This window comes from Eptatretus burgeri, chromosome 13 (genome assembly GCF_056783735.1).
Source record: "Eptatretus burgeri isolate ZD-2024b chromosome 13, Ebu_testis_v1, whole genome shotgun sequence".
Taxonomy (NCBI): Eukaryota; Metazoa; Chordata; class Myxini; order Myxiniformes; family Myxinidae; genus Eptatretus; species Eptatretus burgeri.
Window position 1 is genome coordinate 62118898 of NC_140973.1, and position 6273 is coordinate 62125170.

A 6273-nucleotide genomic window follows, 5' to 3' on the forward strand; every position below is an offset into this window, starting at 1 on the left:
GGTCTTGTTCCCTTGGTTTGAGTACAAGAACGAGGGGAAGAGAAAGAACACTGGAGGGGGTGACGGTATGTTGAAGGTAGAAAGGCTGGTTATGGGAAGGTAGAGGTGGATGGAGGGAAGGGTACTTACAGGTAGTTCTTATATACTCGGAATGGCGACATGACACGTCACAACATTTTCTGGTCACGTGGGTCTTGGGCGCCATTTTGTTTCCATTATTAGCTTATCATTCTTAAAATGTCAGGACACGGTGCCATTGGGTGCACCAATCGCTCAGAGAAAGGTTTCAAAATGTAAAGATTTCATGTAGATGTCAGAAGGAAAAAAACAAGCTCAAATGAGCTAAGATCCTCGTCGTCTTAATGATGACGTCATAAAACGAATACGACGTCATTGTGATGTATCAGGTTTGCGATAAATTATCTGTGCTAATGCCCGGCTTGATTCCCGTGAACAAAACTCAAACAGCTTGCCTAGTTTCGGAGATAATGGTATTGGCGATTTCCATTAGCGGCGATATTATGACGTCAACTTTTTTTTCTAGGAAGAATTTCCAAAATCAGAGATGGTTACTGCCTGCGCGTGGGCTTTCTGCATATACATGGCAAGTTTCACGAAGATCCATTGAAAACTCTGGGTTGTGAAACAAAAAAATGTCAAAAAATAGGAATGACGTCATAAAAATTGATATGACGTTTTAGTGATGTATTTTAGATATGTGCGGTAATTCATCTCTGCTAATGCCTTGTTTGATTCCCACAAACAGAATTCAAAAAGCTTGCCTAGTTTCGGAGATAATTTTTAGGCGATTTCCATTAGCGGAGATACTTTGACGTCATAACTTTTTTTTCTCGGAGGAATTTTCAAAATCGGAGATGGTTATTGTCTGCGCAGGGTGTTTTTACATATATACGCCAAGTTTCAGGAAGTTTCGATGAAAACTGTAGGCTGTGAAACAAAAAAGTCCACAAGAACAACCACGTGAGTAAGACTTAGAGATCCTCCAGGAGGATCGAAAAATTGGGAAAATAAAGTTTGTCATCTGGTGTGAAAATCGACTTCAGATTGTTTCTGTGCCAGTACAGGTAAGTTGTCGTCCCACGTTCGTGCTCTTATGTGTGCTGCTGTAATCAAATTGTAGTTGGCAGTTGGGTATAACTCAGACAGACATAAATCATCATGGAAACAGGTAAAGATAATTTAACATGACATATCAAGAACATTCTGGAAAAGTTGCTTGTAGGTTAAACACGTCACGAGTGTGTCTGTGACGTAAGTTTGTCAATTGTCCTGCGCTCGCGAATGGAAAAGCGGGGTTAACCAGTCAGTCGTGTCCTCACGTACTTGTCTGCATTTTGGTTCGGGCATATTTCGAAAACCATTCAAAGGAGTAAAATTTAAACGTTACCACATGTTACATGACCATTTGATAAAGCGCATATTGAGCGTACATCCGTACATAGAAAACGGTTATCAGAATCATTGTAATCGCTTCAGCCTTCATTGTGCTCGGCTGGTTATAGAAGAAGAAGAAGAAGAGGAATACGAAGAGGAAGAAGCAGAAGAGAAGAAGAAGAAGAAGAAGAAGAAGAAGAGGAAGAAGCAGAAGAAGAAGAAGAAGAAGAAGAAGAAGAAGAAGAAGAAGAAGAAGAAGAAGAAGAAGAAGAAGAAGAAGAAGAAGAGGAGGAGGAGGAAGAAGCAGAAGAAGAAGAAGAAGAAGAAGAAGAAGAAGAAGAGGAAGAAGCAGAAGCAGAAGAGGAAGAGGAAGAGGAAGATTTTGTCGTTTTCACGATCTCTCGATTTATACTTTATCGATCTATTCCGTCGTCTTTATCAGCCTTTGTTGTTATGAAAACACTCGAACGAGAATAAAAGCCACTTTGTAAAGGCTTCTGAATGTTTTCAAGAGCAGAATTTTCAAAGTATAATTTGTACACATTTTACCTCAGAAGTGAAGATCGATGCAATTAGAAATTTTCCGCCTGAACAGTTGGCTCGCCACAAGTCCTTCTCAAGACTGTGCGGGGTGAGTATTCCATTCCATGAATACCATCTAGTTCATTTATTTATTCGAATTAGTCTAAGTGTTGTCGTTAACATTGCTAAACAACATGTCGTTGTCCATCAGGTCAGGTCGGGTCAGGCAGAGGAGCATGACTCCCCAGGCCCGACCCGGACGTCTGTTGACCTCTGGCTCACAGCCAGCAGAGACATGAATATCACTGCCAAGGTAAGTGAATCTCTCCGTGACCTCAACATCCTCACCACAAACAGACACAGACAGGACAGCAGCATTCAAGAGTCATTGAAAGCCTGGATCTTAGTTTTGACCCAAGAAACCCATAAACCTAGCGGCTCTGACTCCTCATTCAGCACCTCGAGGGCCCCAAAAAGGATATCTAGAGTCTCCGCAAAGATGACTGCATCATCTGCGAAATCAAGGTCAGAGATCTTGACATTCCCAAACGATGCACGCAGCTGGATCTCTCCGACATCCTCCCCAGAATCTAGTCCATACAAATGCTGAAAAGTGTGGGGGCCAGTACACACTGCTGAAGAACTCCAGTAACAACTGGAAATAAGTCAGAGATGGTATCACCACATTTCACAGCACTCTCAGTACCAGAGTATAGGTCACATATCGGATCGATCAGTTTTGGTAGCACCCCACGAACACCAAGAATCCTCCAGAGGGCATCCCGATTCACTGAATCAAACGCTGCACAGAGATCAACATAAGCTGCAAGCAGCCCCTGCCGAAACTCTCGTCTGCATTCGGTGAGGACCCGAAGAGCAAGGATACGGTCAATCGTTGACCTCTTTGGTGTAAAGCCTGACTGCTCTGGACGCTGGTGCGAAAGCAAATGCTGGCGAACCCTTTCAAGAATTATCTGAGCGAAGACTTTGCCCAGCACTAAGAGCAGCATCAACCCACGGTAGTTGTTGCAGTCTTTGCGATCACCCTTCCCTTTCCAGAGAGGGACAACAAGGCCCCTCTTCAAGTCAGTTGGGATGATGCCTGTGTTCCAGGCAGAGCACACAACTGCATGCAACGACACGAGTGCAACATTTCCACCAGCCTTGAGAAGTTCAGCATGGATGCCACAGATCCCTTGAGCTTTATCCCATTTCAACCGGTTCACTGCAGCCTGTGTTTCCTCAAATGAAGGTGGACCACAGTTGATTCGAGGGTCAGCGATATGGTTTGTAACACCCCTAACATCCAAATCGGCAGCTGGTTGATCAGTCTAGTACAGCCGCTCAAAGAAACCGGCCCAGCGGGCCTTCACTTCGGACTCCCATGTCAAGAGCTCATCACCCTCTGCTCCAACTGCAGTACACCAAGGGACGGGCTTGGACGAACGCAATGTGTGAATTCTCCTGTAAACAGGACGAGAATCACTTGACCACAGGTGATGCTCTACCCCCTCAAAGATTGCTCGCAAATAGGCCTCCTTGTCCACCCTCAGCGCATGTACAGTTTTATGCCTCAGCTTCCTGAACAGCTCAGCTCTGCCATTCAGCCTGGAAGTGCGACTCTGCCAGTGGTCACTATTGAAGAATTGAGCACTCCGGTAGACCCTGCAGTTCTGGATAATCCTCCAGCGACCATCAACGAGCACATGGTCAATCTCCTTTGCCACACCTCCAGCGTTGGAACACCAAGTCCAGCGATGAGCTTGTGGAGACTGAAACCATGAACCAGCCACCCAAAGTCCATGACCTCTTGCAAAGTCAAGGAACTTAGTGCTGTTCTGGTTCACATTTGCAGACCAATGGGGACCAACACACATCTCATAACCATCCCTATCAGTTCCAGTCGATGCATTGAAATCCCCCAAGACGAGAAATGTTTCTCGCCTGGGACACTGATCAACCACAGACTCGAGCGTGGCGTAGAATGTGTTCTTCACGGTGAGATCACTCACTTCAGTCGGTGCATGTACAGAGACCAGGGAAATGACACCCAAGGAGTGACGAATCCTTCGTGTCATCATTCACTCGTTGACCAGTGTTACCTCAATTATCATTGGAGTCAGCTAATTGGACACAGCTGCAGCAACTCCTTGGGTATAGTCACCATCAGAGCAACCAGACCAATAGTAGGTGTAACCACCCACCATGATCTCACTGCAATCCGGTCTCTGAACCTCAGAGAGTGCTGCAATACCGATGTCCAAACGCTTGAGCTCAGATGATAACAGAGACAGGTGATCATCATCTCTTTGGGATAGGACATTCCAGGCACCCACCCAAAGGGACCGCCTCAGGTTAACCCAAGGAGACCGCCGTCTGGTGGACGACACCTCAGCACCACCACGACACTCTCCCGCAATATGACCTGGGAATGTTACCCCATGGTTTCCATCCTAACATCAAAGATTAGAGGACGTCTGCAGACACAGTTGGGCACTAGATATGGAGGGCCGTTGGCTCACAAGGAGATCTTCCACCCTTTGACAGGTTTTGTTTTTCACCATGCTGGGTGTCCATATCATACATCCTCCTCACCAAGAAACTTGGTGGAGGAGACAGTTTAGTCACCGACAACCCGACCATGGAACAGTTTAGTACAGGTTTACATGGTACCAGTAGCAAGTCACAGATCTAATCGGACCTGACCTGACGATAAAATGGCTGAAATGGTTGATGTCCATGAAATGGTTGATTCCAAAATAATTCAGGATCCATTTTGCCTTCAGCGCCACCTTGTAGCAAAACTGTATATTGTATTGAAAAGAAGTCGTGGAATCATAAGAAATCAAGAGAGGAACAGAGCATGTATTGATGAGCTGTGTGGAAAGAGAAACCAGGGGCGATGGGAGATTTAATGGGAAGAGAAAAGAATGAATGATTGATTACATGCACATGACATGAACATTTTCAGTGGTAAACTCCTTATGTTAAAATTAATGAAGAGTCAGAAAAATACAACTCATCCACCTATGACTCTTTTTCTTCACTTGTGTCTCCCTCTTTTATTCCTTCTTTGTTCTTTCTAAATCTCTTCTTTCCTGTTCCGTTTCATTGCAAAGAAAAACTTTCCCGATCCATAATCTTACGAAGGTGCTGAATGGCCCCGAGACTGAGAGGTACGTACACTTGCCTCTTAGCTGTCTCGCCTGGGTTTGAATCCTGACCCAGCTGGAAACCGTCATTCCGATGTTTCATGGGTTGGGTGATTCATCAATGTGTGCGTCGTCCCTTGAATGGATGTTACGCAGGGTGTCCCATCTGCTATAATTAATTGGTGGATGCTAAAGATCCCACGGTGCCCTTCGCCAAGAGTCGGCGAGCTATCGCCGGCACTGAACAAATTACAAATTCCTGAGGGAAGGCAATGGCAAACCACCCAATATCACCCATGCAGAGCAGTCAAGGACTTGCCTTCAGGTAGAGCACACAATCAATCAATCTCAAGTTCTTTCTGGTTTTTTTTCATTCACAATTATCTTTTCTAATTCTCTACTCTCCCTGCATTTCTCTCACTTTCCGTCTTCTACTTAGTTCGAATTTCAACATTCTGTCACTACCTTGTGTGTTTCTTCTTCTTACTCGCTCTGTGCACTTCGAATCAGACACATCAGTACGAACCTTGACTGGTGCATTGCACTCATTTTGCCCGGTTTTTGTGATGTGTTTTAAGGTTAAATGAATCCTGTCTGATGGTATGCCTATTCTGACTCGTTGGAAGAACGAAAAAAGCATTAAGTAACATAATATTCCTTTTGGGTGCAGAGAAAGACAACTTGATTCGAAAACGGACACGTGACGCTTCACACACGATGGGCGCAGGTTGAGGGAGCCGCACTGGATGGATACAAAATGGCTTCTTATTGCAAGTTGTCACGACTCCCAGTACAGTATATACAGGGTAGCCATACAGTCTGGAAACATCGGCGAATATACATTATAAATGGTTTCTTGACATTACATTACAATACATGATATTTTCATTGTGTTGCCCTCATGAAACCTTCGCCACTCCTTGTTTGGTAGGGGAGATCCAGTGCAGATTGTCTTGCGACCAGTTCCGCATGTTTTACTTGTTCACCTCCCCGTTCACATTTGTGAACATATATATATATATATATATATATATATATATATATATATATATATATATATATATATATATATACCAGGTGGGATTGACTTAGCCTGTCATCCTTCGGAGGTCGGCAAAATAAGTACCAGCGTGCTGGGATGATTGAGCCATTCGAGTATCCTGTGTTGGAGTGGCGACCCATCCAGGATTGTGCCTAATAACCA

The 6273-nt window shown here is 44.6% G+C and overlaps 1 long non-coding RNA gene across 1 annotated transcript in view; it reads left to right on the top strand.

Moving 5' to 3' along the window:
* The window catches only part of LOC147014625 (uncharacterized), a 10252-nt gene extending 4202 nt beyond the window's left edge, over positions 1-6050 (top strand). The window contains exons 2-4 of the long non-coding RNA XR_015050827.1: positions 1950-2026; positions 2129-2230; positions 5740-6050. This is a non-coding gene — a long non-coding RNA (uncharacterized LOC147014625). The remainder of the gene's footprint in view (positions 1-1949; positions 2027-2128; positions 2231-5739) is intronic.
* Positions 6051-6273: the final 223 nt, after the last annotated feature.